This window comes from Lycorma delicatula, chromosome 6 (genome assembly GCF_047948215.1).
Source record: "Lycorma delicatula isolate Av1 chromosome 6, ASM4794821v1, whole genome shotgun sequence".
In the NCBI taxonomy this organism is placed as follows: Eukaryota; Metazoa; Arthropoda; class Insecta; order Hemiptera; family Fulgoridae; genus Lycorma; species Lycorma delicatula.
Window position 1 is genome coordinate 53,007,890 of NC_134460.1, and position 25,180 is coordinate 53,033,069.

General features: G+C 28.5%; 1 protein-coding gene and 1 non-coding gene across 2 annotated transcripts in view; one reads left to right on the plus strand and one right to left on the minus strand.

Annotated features, from left to right (window-relative positions):
* Positions 1-25,180, plus strand: part of LOC142326860 (roundabout homolog 2-like) — a 1,022,566-nt gene that overhangs the window by 512,689 nt on the left and 484,697 nt on the right. The window lies entirely within an intron of this gene.
* TRNAN-GUU (transfer RNA asparagine (anticodon GUU)) lies at positions 3,868-3,941 on the minus strand. The gene has a single exon. It is a non-coding gene; the product is annotated as a tRNA-Asn (tRNA).

Consider the following 25,180-nt stretch of genomic DNA (forward strand, 5'->3'; position numbering starts at 1 on the left):
AGGCTTACTAATGAAAAGGAGGATTGAAGTGGTTTCCTGATATCTTCATCAGGGAGTCGAATATACTACATTTTGCATATCAGCATCCAAAGCTCACTTAAATGCTAGTGATGTTCACACCTATAAATAACAACTTTAAATAGGTCTGGTTATTTAATTATCATTAATTTCAAGGAGATTAACACGGAAGTTTACTACTTTTTCATCAATGTTTTATATGCTTCTTTGTCATATGGAACACTATGACACCGTAAACGGTAAAGTAAATAATTAATGTAGTCATTTTGGTTTTAAACACTATACAGTATCACGCTCCTTATTTCAAAATACGTTTACGTTATTTTAGATCGCTTTATTCCGTTCTTTTTTTTAAATTTGTATCTCTTAATTTAACAAGGAATTGTTATTACATAAACTTTATTTTTTATTTGTTAGGAAACATTAAGTGGTCAACGTAAACCATTGTCTCAAGTCACCACAATCCTGCGTAATTGCCAGGATCTGTCCTTGTTTTTAATGCATTCGGACCCTTTTACAGATTTGCATAAGTCTTACTTATCCGTACAAAACCCTATTCTCTCGTAATATGAACCACCCTTCTTCTACTGGTACTTTAGAAATGTACCGCAATTACTATGTAATGTTCTCTTCTTACATCCTGTCTTATTATATCCTTACTAGACTTCCTTTAGGTATCCTCCTTTTATTTATTTATTTAACAGAGATTTATTTTTTATTCATTTTGAATGTATACATTAAAGTTTCGGAATGTTATGCGAAGATGTAGTATTATATACTCTATTTTATAGTAGTAAATAATTCTACCGTAGTTCCGAAATGCATAATGGTATTGTTTTGATAATTAGCGAGGGTTATTTTCAGGAGTTGAACTGTCTTATTTTTAATTAATTATGTCATTCTCCCTTACTTAGTCCGTTAATCAAATAAGATATCAGGTTCTGCGTAGCAGTGATAAACGTTGGATATACCGTTTGATATAAATTAATAATTGGCTTTAAATATTAAACTTCTGCTTTTTTAATTTACCGTAATAATTTTATATCGGTTTCGTAATAAATGAGATTGTTAGATTTCAATTAACAGTTTTTTTTAATAAAATTTCCCTATAATTTATTTTCTTTTTTTTAAGATGAATTTTTTATTTAAGGACTCACTTTTCTCTTCATATTTTATTTTTAGTACCTATATAAAGACATACACAATTTACATGTGTTTAAAGCTTTTTACATAACAGGGATTTTAGAAATTAACTTTGTAAAGTTCTAAATAAATTATTTTTAAAAATTAAAAAAATAATTTTGCTTATTCTTAACAATAGTTATAAGTAAATTAAATCAACAGAATATTACTAAATTAAACTTAAAATATATCGGATGCTTGAACCACCAACCTCTCGATTAACAGCCGAACGCGCGAACTATTTGCGAAAATAGGTATAACTGTTTTTGGAAATGTAAAATAGATCACCTCGGCTTGGGAGTTAAATCAGATTTTCACTTGGCTTTTTTCTCTTTGTAATGTCAAATAAATTAATTTTTTACGTCCCCGATTTATTTATTTTGTAAATTTTACCTTATTAAACCCATGATCATACCGTGTTGCTGAAATTTTATGGCATTTGCGTAGAGATAAACCCGCGTTTTCTCCCTGTAAAAATTTGATTTGTACAAACAAAAAAACAGTGAAAAATATTTTTAATATGTTTAGAATCGCCCATAATTATTCTTGTAATTCACATCTCGAATGATTTTTTTTTTAGACGGTGATCTAAACTTTCATTTTTATTACTACCTTGAAAATGTATCCCGAAATTCGTGTAGTAAAATTAAAAATAATATGGTTCATTTTAATAAAATCTCTTTAAAAAAATATAAATTTTTCCTGAGGGTTGAATACAAAGATATAAACTTTTATAAAAAATGTATTATTTGGGGATTAATGTACTAGTAAAATACTAGTCAAATTTTTGTACCTAATTGAAAAATAAAAAGTACCATCATTTTCTATTCATACTATTCTTACTTTGTAGCAGGCTTATATATTTCTTATTTTTATAAACTATAAAACACGATCGTATAGAATATTCTAGTCGACTATTAATTTCGCTATTTATCGATTAATCTAGCGTCTTGGCTTTTGATCCGGGATTGCCGGGTTCGAATCCCGATCAGGCGTGGCAATTTTTCACACTCTACGAAATTTCATCTTCGTATTTTCACGTACAAGTTTCAAAAGCTTCTGTAGTGAATTAATTTATCAAGAAAAAAATCGGGTGGGGTTGTGTTGGGGCGCACGATCGTTGGTTTAACGTGAAACGTTACAGACCTTGGATGAGCTACAAGCAGACCGACTTATCTGTAGAGTTAAATGGGAGAGCCACCATCGTATTTAAAAAAAAAAACTGAAAGTCTCCAATGGAAAATTTTAGTTGCTTCATTTTGCCAACTCTACAAATAAATTGGTCGATCTATATGTCAGCGACTCACTTTTATTGTACTGAATTGAAATAAAAACGAGACATTGACTCGTGCTAATTTTAATTTTAACATAAAACAAACACTTAATGGTATATGATATTTACTTCGACTAATATTCGACGACAATTTTGTTCAACATCGGTCTGTAATATGAGAAGTAAGAGACATAAGGCATAATGAGCAGTGGTAGAGGTGCTCGCGCCGTCGGCATGGTTTACAGAGCGCGCCGTGCCAGTTTTGCGACGCTCTCGAAAAACAGTCACCCCCGCTCAGCACCAGTGATTGAGGTACCTGTGCGTTGCTTATAACTTCCCCTTTGAAACGATATTCGTAATTTATATTTCCGGCTGATTTTTGCGCGAGATTAGGCTGACATATTGAATTTTTATACTTTTTTACATGTTTACTGTAATTCTTTACACATAAGTATTATCCAAAATACATTTATTACTATTATTTAAATCGATCTATCTTGACATACTCTAAACACAAACACACGAATCACCGCGCTATTACATGTAAGTCGTGAGCTACACTGCATGGAAATTTGCGAGAGCGCCAGTTTTGGCCGATCTGCGTTGTACCCCCTCCCGACCAACTAACTCGCAATTGACGGAAACTCAAAGTCGTATCGGCGAGCTGACCATGTAAGTTACGACACCGCATTTACTTCTCTGAAATTAATAGGTAGGGAGTTATTAAGCTGAGACGATATAAGCCTTTTCGTTATGCTACAAATTTTTCTTCTGCTACCCGTGTGTTTTGGTGTGATTTTAAAGACGTTTCACGTCAAAAAAAAAAGAAAAAATAGGGTAGTAAAAAAATAAAAATTGTTTTACTCAAAATAGAATTTCCTCACATTCTTTTCATCCTTTATCTTAAAACTTCTTAATCTATTAAATATAAAAACGATTTTCTTTTTAATATAATAGGTTGAATTCTGATAATGCACCAAAATTTATCACTGCCAATTCAGTTATTGGACTGGTATCCTAGAAATATAATACGCACATAATTCATTCAAAATACAATACGTACATTTTGAATGAATTTTAGGCTACATTTAGAATATTATTTTAGTCCAAAATTATTCCGTTACTAAATTAACAACGTGGCGAAGAAGTGGAAGAAATATGTATTATTTTACTGAACTAGTATGGTTTATTTGAAAAATAAAATATAACAGATTTTCAACATATTCTTTTATACATTGAAAAAATCCTTATTAAGTTACAAGTAACTAAAAATAAAAATTCAAATCATAATTTTTGTATGTTTGCTGTTTATAATTACAAAGTTATTATCTTTTTTATTGACAAAGAAAATCTTATCTATAAAAAAATTTAATTTGTTCGTCTTCAAAATTAATCGTCCCCGGGTGGGCTTGAACCACCAACCTTTCGGTTAACAGCCGAACGCGCTAACCGATTGCGCCACGGAGACTTGTATTATTGAATAAATTATAATTTATTTCAACGTTTTTAGTTACTATTTATTATAAAATTTTGTTGATATAAAGAAAAGCAAAATAGATCGTCCCCGGGTGGGCTTGAACCACCAACCTTTCGGTTAACAGCCGAACGCGCTAACCGTTTGCGCCACGGAGACTTGTATCAATAAATTAATAAGTTATAATTATTAGTTTACGAATATTAGTCATATTTTATTCATTTGTACTTTACTGAGGTATTCTATGATTGTTAATTACAACCAGTAAATAAAAACTGTTTTAATTGCATTTAATAAATTTAAAAGAGTTGTAATCAATTTCATATTGACATATCGTGAGTACGATAAACTCATACCCTCTTAAACAGATTTATTTCGTTATGATGTAAAAACGTTGCTGTTACATTAACGTTTTTACTTACTGATTTTGTAATAACAGTTTGTTTGTATAAATATGTATTATTTTTACTGTTTGACTTTTGTTTTGTGATTTAACATAATTCTTTATAAATACATGGTAATCTTCTCAACTTTTGTTTTTTTAATTATTAAAACATATAATTATCATACTCTTCGTTGTCATATTATTATTAAAACTTAAAATTTTCTTTTCTCTAAGTCCATGCTACATAAATTATTTTATTTTATATAAATTGTACGTTTCTTTTTCGACAAAGTATCTCCGTGCGATTTATATTATTCATTCTTCAATGGAATCGCTTCAAGATGTAGCCTACTTAAATTTTTTTTTCAGAATAATTTGTTATAATTTTTGTCTACGTAAATAACCCTTAGTAGTTAAATTAATTTTTGATTTGTTTATTTTTCTAAAGGAATTTATTATTTACCCTGGAGACGTTTATTTTGGAAATACTGTTGTTATATTTTGTGTCTGACAACAGATGTTGAATAAAGATAGAACGAGAGAACGACGGAGCGGTGGTGAAGGCCGTGTTCTATTTGCATTTAGGTAGTAGCTTCCAAATACTAAGATGGTCGTCTGCTTAGACGTGCTTTATTTTGAAGCTCCTGGATTATGTTTGATCCCCTACATCCGCTGGCACCCTTCTACTCAATGCGGTCTTTAAGCTTCTATCCTCGGTAAGGAGGAACTAACGCGAGGGACCATCTCTCGTTCCATTTCTTTTATTTCAGAAAACCAGACCTTGCATCCTGTTGCAAATTTTATTATTTTTCGTTTTACTTTACGTTTATAATCTAATTTCAAAAAATAGCTTTTTTGTTCTGAAATTTATATATATTTTTTTATTCTGGAATTATATGTTTTAATTAAATATCTGAATTGTTTAGTTTTAAAATAAAAATTTGTGGTTTGACCTTACTAATATTGCCATCAGTTTTGTATATTTCTTAGGCCGCAGCGATGAGGCGTACTGTGTGAAGTTATGATATTGATTAGTGGTGGTTCCTTTATTCCTTTGGGAATACATTCCTATCAGGAAAAATATGTATAACTTATACGGGTTACAAATTTTTTTCGATAAAATCATATAGTGTACAAACAAACCGTTAGTGATGCCATATTTACATGAGAATCAATCAGTTATCGTCATCATATTCCCATATATCGATAATTCTCTAGAATGTTTAAAAGAATTTAATTATATATTAATCTTATTGCTTATAAAATATTTATTCTTATTAAATAACCAATTATGTTCTTTTATTTCAGAAAACCAGACCTTGCATCCTGTTGCAAATTTTATTATTTTTCGTTTTACTTTACGTTTATAATCTAATTTCAAAAAATAGCTTTTTTGTTCTGAAATTTATATATATTTTTTTATTCTGGAATTATATGTTTTAATTAAATATCTGAATTGTTTAGTTTTAAAATAAAAATTTGTGGTTTGACCTTACTAATATTGCCATCAGTTTTGTATATTTCTTAGGCCGCAGCGATGAGGCGTACTGTGTGAAGTTATGATATTGATTAGTGGTGGTTCCTTTATTCCTTTGGGAATACATTCCTATCAGGAAAAATATGTATAACTTATACGGGTTACAAATTTTTTTCGATAAAATCATATAGTGTACAAACAAACCGTTAGTGATGCCATATTTACATGAGAATCAATCAGTTATCGTCATCATATTCCCATATATCGATAATTCTCTAGAATGTTTAAAAGAATTTAATTATATATTAATCTTATTGCTTATAAAATATTTATTCTTATTAAATAACCAATTATGTCTCTACGCCTTCATTTTGCTGTAAAATTCGGTATCCGTGGAAGTTTGTTGTTATTAATATTATTTAGTATAATATAATATATCTTCGGTATTAATAAAGCATTAAGAGAATGAAGATATTTTCATATAAGTTCTCCGTTTATATATTTGAGTTCCCTGAAAATATCTTCCTTTCTGTGCTTGAAAGGAAAATATTCTTAACTCGTAAAAGGAGATTCACAAGAGAGGGTGTATAATAACGGCCAGTTCGTTGCTTGAGCGCTGTAGAGATATTTAGGGTGTAGATTTTATCTCATTTTTTAATGAACTGAATTAATGTTTTGTACTTAACTTTTTTTTTTAAATTATATTTAATAATTTAGTTTTAAATTTTGTGTTATAAACGTCTTTTTTTAAACATTGAAGGGAGAGATTTAGAGTTTTACTTATGTAAATAAAAGATTTTGTCAGCCATCTTGAGTGATAGCTGAAGATGAAACAAACATAGAAGCAAAGACGATTTTTAATATAATTAAAAAAAGGTTTTATTTATAAAATGCGGTTCCGTTTTCAGTTTCAAAGTTATAAAGTTTGGGAACTATTAAATAAATTTTAAACTGTTGAACATTAAAAAGTAAAATTTAGCACATAGTTCAAAAAGATCTATTTTTCGGTATGAAACCACCCCAACTCAAGTTTCCAGCAGTCCTCCATGAAGAGGCCACTAAAAATTGTTAAATGGTCAGTTTTCATACGGTTATGAAACAACAATTTAAAAAGCATTAAAAGACAAAAAAAATTCTTAAAAATATCGAGCTACAACAACCCTAACCAAAATATTAGCCATTCAATATTTTACACAGCCAGACAACTCAACTACTTAACAATGAAACACAAAAAAATTAATTTTGTAAGTGGTCCTATCTCATAACGATCGATTTTTTGGTAAGGGACGACAACTTCGGGTGTATTCTAGACTGCTTTTAAAAGTAGTTCTGAAAATTATTTAATGGCCTCTATTTTTGTTAAGATTGTCATCGTCTTGAGTTTTTACGTAAAAATTTATGTTTTTCTATGCCTTTTAAACTGATGTGTTATAAGCCTATCCTTTCCGTTTAAATTTTTTAGTTATCTTACCTGATTGCTTGGGGGTGTGGTGGTCACATATACGAAAATAAGAAAAAATCTGTTTTTCGGTATTACACCGCCCCAACTCAAGTCTCCAACGGTCCTCCATGAAGAGGCTACTAAAAAATCTTAAATGGACAGTTTTCATACGGTTGTGACAATGTTTTGAGTTAGAAGCATTTGATTTTGATTCATTTTTTTATGTTTAGTGACCAAAACGTTATTGAAGGGTTCTCTTACTTTAACAAAGAAACACACTCACACACACACACACACACACACACACATATATATATATATATATATATATATATATATATATATATATATATATATATGTTACAGTAAATTTGTTTAATCTGAAAATAATACATAACTACCAGTGTATTTGAATAATCGCTTCCAATATTGGAGAATAACATATATAATCTGTATATAACGTTAGTTAGACGAGGTTACCGAGCAAAGCGAACGTAGGTTACGTTATGATAATCTAACCAAACATAATCTACCATGTTCGCTTCGCTCGCTAATCTATAATAATTAACAGTAATATTCTGATTATTTAAATAATAAATTCTGTAATTACTACTTATAGTCGATTGTTATTTTAATAAGTAAAATATGTAAATATGGAGAACATGTAAAATGACTGGTATATTTAATAGATTGCAATGTATATATTTATTAGATTCTACAACGTGTAGGCGATTAGTCAAATTCACCGTTAATTATGCATAATCAGCGGATTAATCAAATTTTCCGCAACATACAGTAACATATATATGAATATTAACTTAAATTTAATTTATTTAAATTTATTCCTCTTGATTGGATAGAATTAAATGTAATAAGACATATTTTACTTAAAAGTATTATCTCTTGGGTTAACCGATCAACTATACAAATTTATAAATTAAATACACTACGTTTCACTTAGAATTCTCTAAGCTTCCTCAGGCGACAATACACACACCATACAAAATTCTCTTACATGCTTACATACTACGTGTGAATGAATGTGTCTTCCCCAAAACACAGGAAAAGCACCTCATTATTTGGTCTTGGTCCAGCAGCCGCGTTCCCCGTGAAAATTCCCTCGAGAATTAAAAAGAGTACATTTTTCCGTTGGGAAATTCTTACGTAGACGCATCGCAATCCCACAGTTGAAGCATTATCCCCGCCTATTTTCTTATTTAGGTACGATGAATAACTCAAATGATTTACGTTTAAATCATTCACGTCATTCTGTTAAAATTAATATCTTATAAATTCTTCACACTGCATTGTTTTTGTATATTATAATTTTATTTTACACAATTATTATGTTATTAATTTTTCATATTTAACATGCTTTATCCGTTTATTTTATGATTAGTTATTATTTTCTCTTTCGTTCTTTTAATATCATAATGTATAAAATGATTTCTTTATTTTTACAGTAATTTATACTAGTGGGTATTGTTTTCTTTGAATTATTTTATTTTCTAATATTTACTTATAGTTTTTATTTTAATAAACTGATTGTAGATAAAATGAATTAAGTAATATGTATTGTACGAGTGTATAAGTAACATATTTTATAAAATAAATAATGTTTTAAATATAAATTTGCCTATATTTTTCTCTCGATTAAGGCAAACTGTATAGACCTCGGTTTGATAGATTTTATAGGAAGCTCCTGTTAGTCTCTGTTTATAAAAGATTATTTGATTTTATATTTAGAAACGTTTCTTCTAATTTTAACTTATCCCTATCTCCACTTAAAAGAATTGTTATTTTAAAAAAATAAATTTTTTTTACAACTAAAAATTCTAGTGATAAACTGTAATGTCTTACTTGTTATAATCTTTTTTGATGTGGTACACGTGTGTCAAAAGTTAAAAAAAAAGCGTGTACTGCATCGTAATTTAAGTTACTTTTAAAAGTAATATATTTTTCTTTTGGGACATAAAAAGACATTCAGAAGCGCAACTTAGGGTGAAAGTTCCGCCCAGTCGCTACAGCTTTTTACGCCCCCTTGATTTAAAAGTTCTTAGAGTAGGCTTTCTTTTTCAGTTGTTGCTGTAGTTTAAGCCCGCTCAGTCGTTCATCGCTTCATTGCTACACCATGCTTATGAATACGTCAGTGACGACAGCTGCACTTTTACACGTCTTCTACTTTATTATCTTTTTATATCTGTTCTTTTTTTCTCTTACTCGTTTTCTATTTTTTTTGTTTACATTTCATCTCGTGCATTTTTAATTTATTTCAACACCCAAGTTTTTGTCTCCATCTTAAACTTTTTATAATTTCTTTTAATGGTGTTTTTTTTTTTTTTTTAATAGTAATGTAGGCTTATATAAAAACACCCACGTAGCTCTAATTTATACATATATATAAATATATTTTTTATCATTCTAAATTTGATTTTATTATTCTTTTTTTGTTTATTGTTATTCATTGAGTTATTTTTTCTGCAAAATTATAAAACGTATTTTCAAGACCTGTTGTAGTGTTCACAAAACTCATAATTAATGTAATCCAATTTTTTTTTCTATTTTTTTTTTTTTAATGTTGTATGTTTCCCATAAAAACGGATGCGTGGATTTCTTTGTTTGCTGTATGTGGTCACATTTTTATTTTAATAACTGCTACTGGCGTAGAGGGGACCACGTGGTGCTCCGGACAGATGCGCACAGCGCACGAACGATTTATACATCTTGTTACGAACGATTTATCTAAAAATTATATTTTTGTTTTGGGAATAAAAAAAGGAAAACGTTGGTTTAAAGCTGTATTAAAAAATCACTACTTAAGAAACAGCTAAAAGATTTTCAGAATTTTGAAACGTTTCATTATAAAAGCTTTTGTTCTTAGTACGATAAATTCATGAAAGTTATTTAGTTACAGTTTGAAAAATCATTTAACAAAATCATATCTAATGAAACATTAACCATGTAACATTTTCGCAGTGGGCCCTAGGCCCGCTTTTTTCTTAGTTGTTATTATATTGTATCCAATAATATATTTTCTCGTCATAATAAATAGCTGATAAACAAATATCAGAATGTTTGGTTATATGTCTCAAGTAAGAATTCTTAAGATAGTCCATTTAATTATAACTGAATAATGAAATTATTCTGGTAAACTGGTATTAGAATAAGAAAAACATAGTTAAATAAATCTATACCTTAACAACAGATTTGTAGTAGTAATGAAAATGCCTAACTCAGTTTAGTAATCGCGCGATATATATTTTTATGTGCCTATATTAATTAATAAAATAACAGTTAATTCTTTGTAGCTACAGATTTTTTTATGTAAATAATCTTGATTTCATTATACTAATGAACTGATTTTAGGGCGGTGTGTTTGTCATTCACATCCACGAGTTTGTTATTCACTGATTGCTAATTAAATTTGGATTATTACTAATTTGAACCTATAATTTTTTCCAGTTTTTTTACTAATATTAAATATTTTTTTCTAGTTGTATAATTGTATAATCATAAATTAAAAATCTGAGTGCTAAAAAAATACATCTTACAAGCGGAAGTCACATCGGTTCGAATGACTTCATCTCTTTTTTTTAACTTTTTTTTTAATTTAAATGATTTTTAATTTATTTGTTTTAATTAACCTCTGATTGTAAACAAATTTTACGATAAATAATAATTCAATAATAATCATAAATAAAAAATATCAGAAGTTATTAATGAAATAGAATTTTATGTACTTTTCATTTAAAAAAAAAATATATATGTAATTTAACAGGCGTACAAGGAAGTTATGTGGTGTCCACATCAGATGTTTTTTGATTTTCATAGACTTTATTATATCAATTTTCTCAGAATTAAATTGTCAACGAGTTTTGTTAATAAAATTTTGACATTTATTAATTATTTTTAACATAGTTATTGTACTTCAAATAAAAAAAACCGTGTTTTTGGTCACTGAATTTTTCTTTTTTTCTTTGTGTATCATGAAAATTACGGGAAATACAATTCTGAAACCTTTTTTTATTCGATATTTCAAATCAAAAAACTTAAGAAATCGTCATATCGTAAAGTTTATTCCTTATTTAAGTCTTAAAAATTTTAGTATGACTTCATTTCACCGGGGGAATTGAAATCCAGTCGAAATGTTTTCACTAGCCGTTACTCGATAACAAAGCGTTTTCAGATATATATTTGTATGAATATTTTTTCTTACTTCATGTCCTAGAATCAGTTCCCAAATTATTTCCTTTACCTCTTTGTATATTAAAAAAAAATAAATTAAAAAAAAAAAAATAGTTAACTTAAATTCCTTTAAACTGGTAGAAATAAAGGTTTTTTAAATTTGTTTTAATTACCTGTATTTTCCAAAAATATATTCAAAATATATCCAATAATGCCACTCATAAAACAAAAAAGATATTAAAGCCTTGTATATTATGGAAAAGTAGTAAGTTTTTTTTTTTGTGTAATGTTGAACAACTTAACTTACTCTTAAGCAATTCAAATATCTTCTAATCATGAAATGTAATTCCTTGATTTTTATTGTTAGGAATGAGTATTAATATTTATTACACGTAGTTCAGATAAATACTCAACTAAGCATTTCATTCATAATTTGTTTATTATTTCAAACTATCAACGAGATTCTAATATAATACAACAAAAGTAACCCTCTTTTATATCCAAGAATAAAAAAAAATAATAATAATATAATGATTAATAATTGAAATAACAACAAAGGAAGTGTATCTCATTAGGAATTCCGTTTCCTATTTTCTTTTTTTCCTTTTTATTTCAGATGTAAATTTATTTACCGAATAAGAAGAATATATACACATACACGTAATACTCTTTTTTTAATTAAATTTAATTAGAAGACACACAATAAAGGAATGGAGGAATTCGGTCTACAATTCTACAGGAAAAAGGAAAGGAAATGGAAACGTGACATGGGGGAGCGACTGCAATAAGAACCCTGGGGGGAGGAGACTAGCATCAGTGATGCTATATGTTGTAGTACTGCTGTACTTTAGATATCAAGGGTGTATGAATTGGATGTTTTATCAAATTAGAAACTATATATATAATTATACATATAAATTACGTAACTTATTTATATAAGTAATTACTCGTATTAATTTTTGACTTCCTGTACGTATTGTAATTATTAGTTTTCTTATTAATTTTTTTTTTTTTTTTTTAAATCGTTCGGTAACTAAATGGATCTTATGTAATTTGTATTTAATGATACATACGTGTTTGAAGAAAAGTATTTCATGTACTGCAATTTTTTTTTTTAAATTAAGAAATTCAATCTTGTTATTCTTACAAGCATCACTATAATTGAAATAAGGGTGTGAAAGAAGATTACGCTCTTCTTATATTTCTTGTAATGAATGAGAAAATATATTTCCTTTTTCCTTTTGCTTCAATTCTGATAAAATATTAATGTTAAAATAATTAATTAATTATATTTATTAATATTTTATTTTAATTATTTTCTGGGTGTTTTCACTCTTTCCTTCGCTCTCTCTCTCTCACTCTCACTCACACTCACACTCCTCTCTCACTCTCATTCACACTCGCACTCTCACTCACACTCACACTCCTCTCGCACTCTCACTCTCACCCCCTCTCTCACTCTATCACTCACACTCTCACTCACACTCATACTGATACTCACACTCTCACTCTCACACTCCTATCTCACTCACTCTCTCTCTCTCTCTCTCTCTCTCTCTCTCTCTCACTCTCACTGACACTCAAAGTCCTCTCTCACTCTCTCTCTCTAACTTTCATGGCTTCGCTGATCAAGTTATGCAATTAATTTTATTTTAATTTGTATTTGTATGATATAATAATTCCTTTTTATTATGAATTCTTTTTTAGCGTACGAATTTGTTACAAAATATCAAGCAGAAATGTTATTTCTTCTTCGAAAAATTAAAAAAAAAAAACAAAAACAAAAAACAAGATGATAAATTTTTAATATTATTATTTTTTAAAAGCCATCGCGTTAGTCTAGTGGTAAAACTCATCGTCGTGTATCAGTTGGATTTCGAAGTCGAGAGTTCTAAGGTTCGAACCCTAATAAAGGTTTGGGTTGCAAAGTTGAAGTCCGAATCCTACTTTTATTTGAATTTGAATACTATATCATGGATACCAGTTTGTTAGGTTTCAGTTATCCACAATCTCAGGAATAGTCGGCCTGAATGTTTTAAAACCCTAACACGATTATCGGAACATTCATGCAGATAATTCATGAGTTTAATGCTTTAAACGCAATGACTTTAATTGCTGATGCGACTATGAAATGAAAATAATTAAAAGATTATTTTAATGTTTTTTTTTTTGAAGCCAAGATGCTCAAAAAAATAAAGAAATAATTAAAAATTGTAATGTTAAGGTATTAATATCACAATTTTGAAAAATACGTTTTCGACTTTTTGAATGTTTGAGGGCTCAGCATCAGGGAGCTTTTTAATGATTAAAATATTCACTAAAATTGATTTTAAATAAATTAAAATCGAGATTTAAAAAAAAATTCGATTTTTTATAACTTTTGGGGGTTTCCCCTCAGTGAAAGGGGTATTAAGTTATTTCAGTGACTATATTGTGTAACAAAATACGTTATGGGCATTACAAATTTGAAATTGCAAATTTTTTTTTTTATTTTCTCCATACTCAAGGGGAAGCATTCAGGTAAAATGACATTTTAAAAAATAATCCTTAAATAGAGATAATAAATTTAAAAAAATAATAATTTTTTAAACTTGTTTAAATAATATTTAAGATACAGCCATAATTCTAAATAAACAAAGTTTTTAATTTTCAAGGGTGGCGATGAAAATTTTTTTGCTAATCTTTTTTTCAAAAAATACTAAAGAGTAAGAGCTATCAAAAATATAAGATTTTTACATTTTAAATGCAATGGATAACTAACGAGATGGATTTAAATTTAAAACTAATGTTATTGTTACCATAAAATATTGATGAATTGTAGGAAAAAAAGTTTTATACTGGTTTGAAAGCCTATTGATGTAGAAAATATAGATAAAAAAACTTGCATTAACTCCTTTTCTGTTGCAATATATACGAGCAGTTAAAAAAAAGAAAAGTATATGAAGTTATTTTTTTTGGTGCGAGGGTGAATATTAAATAAAAATGTTTGATAATTTGTGATCTCGATTAAAAAACTTAAATTTTTATACGAAAGTTTTTTTCTAAAGTGTTCCAGTAAAGATTTAAAATTTAATTTCGCCCAAAACACTCTCAACCCTTTTACAAATTTTCGCAAAAAATGAATACATTCTTTCCCCTTTGAAAGAAATACTTGTCTACCAAGTTTGAAGAAAGTTGGTCTACGGAGTTCTGAATTATAAGACCAAATACAGGCTAACAACATACATACGTACATACGCGCAAACGTCCGTCTGACGATAATACATTTTTCGAAGCATTGAATAAAAAAGGTTTTTGCAGGATTTACAATTTATTATATCAATTTCTTTTGTTAACAATTTTTTAAATATCTCTAAAAGTACCAAAATTAAAAAAGGCGAGTTTTTTTTAGTTTTTTTACCAATCTGTATAATTTTCCGTTGTAGCTATATCAGCATATACTGCTATAACCGGGAAAATAAAAAAGAATTATTACATTAAAATTCAGATTAACATTAGTTCTCTTCAATATACCTCCCTCGCTTTGAATATACTTACTGCCACTTTCCGAAACAGTTCAGAAAGTTTTCTTTCACGAGACTAGTTGCGCTACCGTGGCTGTCTCGATATCTTGAATCGATTCAAAATATTTACCTCTCGTGGTTATTTTGAATTCAGAAAAGATCCAGAAGTCGCCGATATTAGATCTGATGAGTAATATCACTGAAGACGAACTGTAATATTTCTACTGGCCAGAAATGGTAGTACCAGAAATACGGGAATTTGTGATGATACCGTTTGCCCGTTTGTTAGGTTGTTTTCTACGTACATCCTTTATTTAACGATTTAATAATCTCTTGTAATATTCAGTGTTCCAAATTGCTGATAGTCTTGATAAAAAATTTTCCTTGATCAAATAAAATAAATCTTTTATTCTAATCGTTTACATCTAGGAATGGATACAGTTAATTATAAGAAACCATTGAACTGTTTAAATTTCATATTAATTATTTAAAATATATAATTTAATATTATTTAAATTATAAATAATGATAAGGTAAGTACATGAAGATATTAAATATAAAAAAATAATTCACATTTCAAATTGTGTTATTGAAAGTTATTTATTTGCACACTGAACGGGATGCAGAAAATGCTAACATTTAACATTTTTTTTATAAGTGTTATTTAAAAATTCATTGGGTTTCTATAAAGGAAAATCTTATAAGTGTACTTTAAATAAATTGATGGGAAGAATTTTTTTTAATGAATCAGTAATTTATAGATAACAACGGAAGCATAATTAGGCCCTTTCCCTTAAGCCAAATTATTGAATCGAGTTACACGAAAACAGTTCTTGTCTGTTTTGATAGATGTTGATATTGTTATTTTATTTTAAGAATAAGTGACAATCCTTTTTAGCAAAGATTTCACATTCATACGCATTCGCAGACGGGTACTAAGGGTAATAAATATTTAATAATGATGACAAATATAATTTTACTTAGGTGCTTAAGAGCAAAACTGTGAATTTTTTTTTGTGCAAACAAAATCAATATGATCATCCCAAGAGAACTTATCTTCTAATTAAACATCCTGAAATTTTGGTTGGTAGGCAGCAGAAATACTATCATTGTTATTAACGGGAATTCTATCCACGTAATTAGCAATTTTATGTGTATCTGATAAGCTCAATGCAACCGTTTTATCGACATTTGAAATTAGATATTTACCAGAGAATACTACCTAGTGAATAATACTTTGACCTGTTAATTAACGACGAATTTTCAATTCTCTCAAGTCGTATCATCTGCGATGGAGGTATTAATAACTGGTTTAAGACATGGTGGCAGGTGATTAATTAACAATAACAAAAGGAAGGGACCAAGGATACTTTCCTGAGGCACTCCGGTTCTACTTGAAAAAAATACCTAAATATTACAAATATTATATTTTATTTATTTTTTCATTTATTTATTTTCACTTATATTATTTACTTGTTACTTATTTTTTTCACTTGTCTTGGGTTTTCTATTTTGAGGTGCGTTATGATTTCTCTTCTATCTCTTTTTTAGCATTTTTCTGCAGTTGGAACAGATGTGCAGATTCATATTAATGAAAGATTCTGCAGTGCAGATGAACAGAACTTCATTTTAATGAGGGGTTTACGATCCATAATTTAACACATTTTAATTACCTGCATCAACAATTACTTGATTAATATACACTTTTTTATATAAAAGAGTGAGCTTCAACAATAATTTACTTATGGAGTAAAGAGTACGTTCTATAACTTCAATAAATAATCATTCGTTCATACCTGTATGGACGAAGAAGAGCTGAAGACCCCTTCTGCCCTACTGTCGGGAATTGAACACGTGATAATCCAGTGCCCGCAGAGACACGAGGAACGCCGCGACTGTATTGCCGTAACTGGGCATCTCGAGGTGGGGAACATCGTTGGAACGATGTTACGCAATTTGGTGGACTTCGACACTGTGACGGGTTTTGTGTCGAGAATATGGCAAATGAAATATCGGGAAGCGAGGGGGAAGCGACGGAAATACGGCAGCTCCATACGGAGCTGCCGTTCGCCCGTCTTGCACGGTTAGGCGGTGGTGATGAAGTGCGGGGACTCTGGAGCCCCTGAGCTAAAAGACTGAGTCCCAGCGGGGCCATCCCTTCGGGGGTGTTGCGAAGGATAAAGGACCGAGTCCCGATTGCTGTGTGATGGTGGCCGGGAACGGCATAGCCGGGTCATCTGACGGCTAGAGGCAGAGGCACCTCCCGGAACCATGTTCATGCTTAATTGGGGGTCTGGTTCCGAGAGGCAGAGTTAAAAAATATAAATAAATATTTATATTTTTGGTGTTTATTATTGTTTTTCGTTTGTAAGATAAAATGAACCCTGTGACATTTAAGTTTCCACTCACGAATTACTTTAAATTAATTATTTTTGTATAACATTATGACATTTGTATTAATTTTGATTAACGAGAAATGATATAAAGTGTTATACTTTCAAAGATTCTACTTATTCCTAATTTCTATGTTGTATAATGTGGTGTCAACAAAAAAATTAAATCAAATTAATTTAGAAACGGAAAATACTGAAAACATAAAAAATAACTACAATTCTAACTATGTATATCTTACTCTAATCAACAACAAATCCTATACTTCAATTTTTTTTTTAATTTAAAAATTATTTTTTAATTATATAATTTTATTTTAACTTATCTATTAGAATGTATCAATTTGTGACTTCTTAGAAATAAAATTTCTTGTTTCATATTTCTAGATTATTTTAAGCTTTATCACTGAATAATTACAAATGTAATATGGTTCTACAAAAATAATTATTTTAAATATGGTTGTCATAACTCTAAAATGGAGTATTAAACAGTATTATAATTTAAGATCACAACACTGGGGGACGATTTATTTTCGTTTCAAAGAATTGTGCAATGTTAAATAAATGACAAAAAATAATAACAATAAATAAAACAAAACTTGTCTCCGTGGCGCAAACGGTTAGCGCTTTCGGCTGTTAACTGAAAGGTTGGTGGTTCAAGCCCAATCGGGGTGGATCTGTTTTATTTAGTCTTAAATGAAATTAATACTTTGGAATTCTATGAAATTTTTGGTTTTTATGTTGATAAAGTTCTACATACAGATTCATTTTGAGATTAAGAGGTTTTCTAAATATCATTGTAGGAAATGACCTCATATCTTTGACTTGTGATATTTATTAAGATTTTTTGTATGTTTTAATGAATTTTACTATTTAATAAACTGACAGTTCACTACTAGCAGCCCAGTATTATAATTTTTACATAAATCCAGAAGGCTAGGTAAGAATTTACGAAATCATTTAAAAGATCAATTTTTTTGAAAGCTAAGTTTTTTACGTAATACTCCATGTAATGCTATTTTCTTATTTTAAGGCTTATTTTTTATAGAAATGCTAATAATGGCTATTTATTTTTTCTGACTTAAATACCCACATGTTTAATGCAAGTAATTCTGAAATATAAATGAATCCTTATGTTTTATCATATCTAATGTTGTTCTTACCTTATATTTTTACTATTATAAGATTTTTATTAAACGAATATTTATATATGTTTTTAATTATATATCAGACTTGAAAATCAAATTTTGTCTACATTTTTTAATCTTTGAAATTCCTTTTGTTGGATATTGTATTTTAATTCTTGGGGTTTTCTCCTCGTAGCTAACGCCTTTTCTTTATGTTGTAAAATCGTAAAGAGGAAATACGCGTAGTTCGATAACCTTTGTAATAAAATTAACTTTTTTAAACTACGTTAATGTTTTGATTGTATACTAGTCATCGTTAAGAGTTACAGAGTTATTTTTATGAATATACATAATTATACAAATAAAAAATAAATAAAATAAATAAATGCAAGTGTAATAATAAAACCATAAAAAACAATACTTTTTGAATACAATTAAAAAGGTTTGCGTGGCAACGTTGTATGTGGTTTAAATTGTATTTAAGCAAACGTGTCACTTTTAGCTTTAATTTTGGCCAAACCAAAATTAATTTTATAATAATATAATGAACAGTTTTTAATTTTTTTATAAGCTAAGAATTTTTTCGTTGTTAATTTTTTTATTCGTTTATTTTTACTTCCTTGTACGAAGTAAAAGAAGTATTGTGATTGCGAAAAATTTCGGTTTTCAGATTTCAACGGAAATATCCATTTTGACTAGTTTCAGCGTGACGTCTTTACGTACGTATGTATGTGCGTATGTATCTCGCATAACTCAAATACTATTAGTTGTAGGATGTTGAAATTTTGGATTTAGGACAGTTGATTGCAATGGATTAAACCAAATGTGTCTAGAAAGTAATTTTCTTAATTGGATTAATAAGCCCTCATTGAGAGCTATTCAACGATATATCGTAAGTGGTACTTATTTTAATTGGTTCCAGAGTTATAGCCAAATAAAATTTTAACTAATGAAATATTTGGATCTTACAATTGGAAGGCACATCGGTTCGAATCAGAGTTAATTTCCTTTCTTTTTTTAACTTTTTTTTAAATTTAAATATACTGATTATACTGATATAATAATTATTAACCTCTGATTGTAAAAAAAATATTTACGGTAAATAATTCAATAATTACAATAAAAAAATATCAGAAGATATTAATGAAATAAAATTTAATGTATTTTTCATTTTAAATAAAATGTGTATATGTAATATAATAGGCGTATAAGGAAGTAATGTGGTGTCCACATCAGATTTTTTATTATTAACATTTCTTTTACATTTGTTAACGTAAATTCACCCTTCCTTACGCTAATGACGATTGTTTAACTATCGAAATGCTCTTATTTTTTTCAAACAGTTTGAGCTTTTATTTTCAGCACGTTAATTTAATAACTGTTAACTTAATTCAGTCTTTATACTTTATGGAATGTTATCAGGGTAATTAACTTGGCATTGCATTTCCTATGCTTATGTTTTTGTTAATAAGATGCCTAAATTTTGCTGATGGCACATACGCGCTTCAAAGATTGGTAACAGCCTTTAGAAAGGAGCGAAAGAGTATTGAATGAAGATAAAAAAGGAAAAACTTACGTAATTAAAGTAAACAGTAGTGAGGATTTACTACTGGTAAGAAAAAAATAAAGAAAGAATAGAAAAATAAAAATTGTATAATTTGGGTACTATGGTGACGGAGGACAAGAAGAGCGCAATGGAAATAAAAGGAAGGAAAGCGATAGCAAAAGTAATCTTCAGTAAGAAGATGGAAATATTGTGGTAAAAGTATAGATTTATAGATTTAGAGTTAAGGAAGAGGTTAGCCGAATGTTATGTATGGAATATTTAGTTGTATGGGAGTGAAACATGAACGATTAGAAAGAGGAATAGCATCTGGATTGATATATGAATATCTATAAGGATAGAAAAAGTAAGGTGGACGGATAAAATGAGAAGTGAGGAAGTAATGATTATGATTAAAGAAGAAAGAACACTTATCCGAGAATTACACATTAGGAAAGAAATTGGTTAGGACCTGTGGGTAGAAGAAGAGAAATCTTGATAATTGAATGGGAAGGGTAAAGTAGAAGGAAAAAGGAATCGAGGAAGAAAAAGGAAAAAGTGAAGATTGGAAACTAAAACGCGACGGAGGAGGAGGCTTGGAAAAGAAATGAATGGAGAAAGCAGTGGTGTAAGGGACCTGCCTGTAGTCAGAACACAAGGTGATAATGCTAAATGTATTAATTTATTCTGTTTCTAATTAACTGAATTACAGTTTATGTAGTAATTACATTAACCGTATTATTATCATACAAATAACCCGTTTTTCGGGCGCTTAACAATTACACATATAATTGATTATTTAATTCTGGGTAGCAGAATTTTAACAAAATTTAATTCAAAATAAAAAAAAAAAAAACTGTGATGAAGTTACATATTTGAAAGCTTTCTCCGGTTTTGGATTCTCATTAAAAAAAAATGTTACAATTGGATTTCTTGCTGCAGCCTTACAGAATGTTTATAATTGTTGTCTGAAGGATATTTAGAATAGCCTTTTTTGGTGTAGTCAATGAACGGAGACTATTACAGTCTATATTGATTATATATAATTGTTTTTGTAATATGTCATAAAACAAAGCTACAATTTAATTTAACTTGTTTTATTTCTATAAAGTATTATTATTTGTAACTTAAATTATTTTAGTCGAATTATTTGTTTTACGATGAAATCTATTCGACTGATACGCAAATTAATTTTTGTGTGTGCGCGCGCGCGTGTGTAGAATTTTTATACTACCGATTGAAAAGTTGTCGTTTAACCCCGTTAGGGGAAGATTTATTTTGATTCTACAATAATTGAATTTTCAATGCGTGGAATTACAAAACAGATTGGTTTTTAATATTGTTTATTTCTCCCTTTGTTGGTAGACAAAACGTATGTTCAAATCTATTGAACATTCGTTAGAACATACATACGTCTGTCTATTGAACATACATCTTACTACTTTCTGTTCAAATCTATTGAACAAAAAAATCAATTCTAAATCTATTCAGTTTTAACATGCTATATGAAATTATTTATGTAATTAAGTTTTTAATTCTATAATAATTAAGAATAACTTTTTGTTCTCACGAGAATGTCACAAAAAAATTGTACTCAAAATGGTTTTATATGTTATTGAAATTGATGTTTTCAGACGCTAAAATTTTAACAGAAACAAAAAAAAAAGGAGAATTTATTTAACTATTTTGAAGAAAATTCGATGAACTTCTTTTGTTTTATTCTGAAGAAAACCTTTTTTTCGTGATTCAAGTAGAAACTTTTTCTGTTTAACGTGAATGGATGAGTTTTTAAAATTTTTTATTTCTTAATATTTTATTGTCTTACAGTAATTATATTTAGCCTGATGATATTAATATAATATTAAAATTACATTTCATCAAAAATTCAAGAAAATTACTTTGATAATTAAATTAAAATATAATTATATATTTCCCCATTCTAAATAATCTTACGTATATCTAAAGAATGTCACCCATCCTAAAGAATTTCACAGCCAGTAACAGTCATTTTACTTTGTATATTTGAATTATTTTTTTTTACATTGTTATCAAGACTCGGATTTCTCTCCTTCGTATTTCTTGCGTACGGACTAAGTTTTTTGTCGGTTATATTATTATAATTAATAAGATGGTTAAAAAGTTTTTTATAATAGCTTGCATGATTAAAGGTTAAGAAACTTTTATAAAATTTAGAATCGGCTTAAAACAGTATTATCTTTCTTTAACTTTTTCTTTTTTCTTAGCTTTTCTAAATTTTATTATTTAAAAAAAAGTTGTTTTATTAATAAATTATATGTTTGTAAAACAGTTTTCTGCAGTATAATTCACGCTATATAATATAATAGTGACGATTGTTTCTTACTGTAATTTTCTAAATCAATAAGCAGTATTCAAAAAGACCCTCTTTTTAAATTAAATTAACCCTATAAAAAACTAAATATTGTACTGTAAAAAAAAGAAGATTATTTTGTAACTGAAACTTGTAGTGGTATCACTGAGGTAAATTAAATTATACAAGCATATAAAATAAAATAATATTATTAATGTAACATTCATTTGGTTCTGCATTGAGTCATAAAATATTGCAGTATTTTGTAAGCTATGCTACTTGTAATATATTTATAAATAAATGTAATCTTACACTCGTACATAAGTGTATAACTGGGCATGGAGATATTAAATCTGGACGTTCAGCTGACAGAAAATAATTATATAAAAATAACATTGAAATCTAATTATTTATTTATTAGTATTTATATTCATCAATTTGAAATGAATTATAATTACATGTTTTTATTTATAAATTAATAAACATAATTTTGAACAGTCATAATTTGACATTATAATTTGTTATAATACAATCATAATTTGAAAATAAATTGTCTCCGTGTCGCAAACTGTAAGCGACTTCAGCTGTTAACCGAAAAGTTGGTGGTTCAAGCCCAGCCGAAGACGATCTGTTTTGAATTTTTAGTCATCTACATGATTTTATAATTATAAGTAATTAAAAACCTTGAAATATATTATAATTTAGTCGATAACCGTCTCCGTGACGCAAACGGTTAGCGCGTTCGGCTGTTAACCGAAAGGTTGGTGGTTCAAGCCCACCCAGGGACGATCTTTTTTCATATTTATACATACTTTCCCCACAATTTTATAATTATAAGTAATTAAAGGTGTTGAAATAAATTTTTAATTACCCGATAAAATTAGTCTCCGTGACGCAAACGGTTAGCGCGTTCGGCTGTTATCCAAAAGGTTGGTGGTACAAGTTCATCCGAGGATGATCTGTTTGGAATTTCTGTACTGAATCATGATTTTTTTAGTATGGTAAATATAAAAAACACTGAATGTAAATGCAGTTAGTTTATTTTATAAAATAAACCTGCGTGTTTAGTGTGATCAGCTACTAACTGTAAGGTTAAAGGTTTAAGCCGGGTACGATTTATTTTGCATTTTCAAACAACTTTGGTACAATTTTTTAATTAGAAAAAATGAAATTACTGAAATGAAATCATTGCAATACAAAGTTTGCATGTCTTATTTGATGGATCATCTCAGGATTGATTAAAATTTGTACATTATATGTAACAAATAGGAATGTTTAACATTAACAAATTATAATAATTGGAAAAATGATTGTCCATAACATTGGAATAGAATAGAACCTTTTTTTGTTTCATTTTAGACGTTAAAAGTTGTGTAACTCATATTACATATATAAAATCCAGAATGACGCAATAGCTTGAAGATAGGAACTAAATAATTATAGTTTATTACTTAATAACAATTTCGAAAGTGTTTATATAAAATCTCTTTGATTACATATTATTAACTTGGATAAAGATTATTCAATTAATTTAATTAATATTGTTTAAGAATGTTTATTTCTCAACAAAAAAAAATTAAGTTTTAAAAAAAAAGATGTTTGAAAGATCTTGTTCGATAGGTGATGTATTAAAAATGGCAAACGATGTGATCTTTTGTTAAAGGGCGAAGACCTTTTTAAAACGACTTTCTTTTACGCGTCTTGTTCCTTCATTTTTAGACTCAGCTTGTGTTTGTTATGAATGTACAAGTAATTAATATAATAATGTTAATATATAATTTACAAGTCCAAGATTATAATAAAAATAATTTATATTATTTATATGAACCAGCGAACAACAAATATTTAGAATAATTCAAACCCAACCGAGGTATAAACCAAGGCGGGAAAATACTGTTGTTTGGTTTGTTAGAAAGATTAAGTTTTAGGTTACGAAAGTTGTAAATAATTCATACCGTCGCTAAACATAGTTATATAACAGCTAATATTTTGTTATTCTGATTTTTTAACGGAGTACAAATTATAGTATTAAATTTTTATTTGGAACGATTAGATGTTATCATTATAAATATTTTATTGTATTCTTATTGTTTTATTAAGAGGTTTCTTAGCGAAAAAAAAAACACGTTGATGTTGCGAATCATTTATTCTTTTTAGAATTTAACACCTCTCTCTTTTTCCTGTTTAGCCTCCGGTAACTACCGTTTAGATAATTCTTCAGAGGATGAATGAGGATGATATGTATGAGTGTAAATAAAGTGTAGTCTTGTACATTCTCAGTTCAACCATTCCTGAGATGTGTGGTTAACTGAAACCCAACCACCAAAGAACGCCGGTATCCACGATCTAGTATTCAAATCCGTGTAAAAATAACTGGCTTTACTAGGACTTGAACGCTGTAACTCTCGACTTTCCAAATCAGCTGATTTGGGAAGACGCGTTAACCACTAGACCAACCCGATGGGTAGAATTTAACCGCTAGCTAGATACCAAAATACAGGGTTATCATAAAATAATGGTGCGGTTTTGAACATGGTTTAAATTAAAACAGAATTACTTACAGTTAATGTTTTTTATTTTTAAAATTTGTCGTCTCAAACATTTTTTTTACATAATTAATAAATTTCAATATGTGCACCCTTAATCGCTCGAGAAATGTCCAAACGATACTCAACTTCTCTCCAAACATTAGTTAACATTTCTTCGTTAATGGTTGTCATTGCTTCATTAATCCTGTTTTTTAAGTGGTTTAGGTCGCGAATTGTTTTGTGTATAAACAACGCTTTTGATGCTACCCCCACAAGAAAAAATCGCAAGGTGTCAGCTCTGGACTCCTTGGAGGCCAAAGTATGG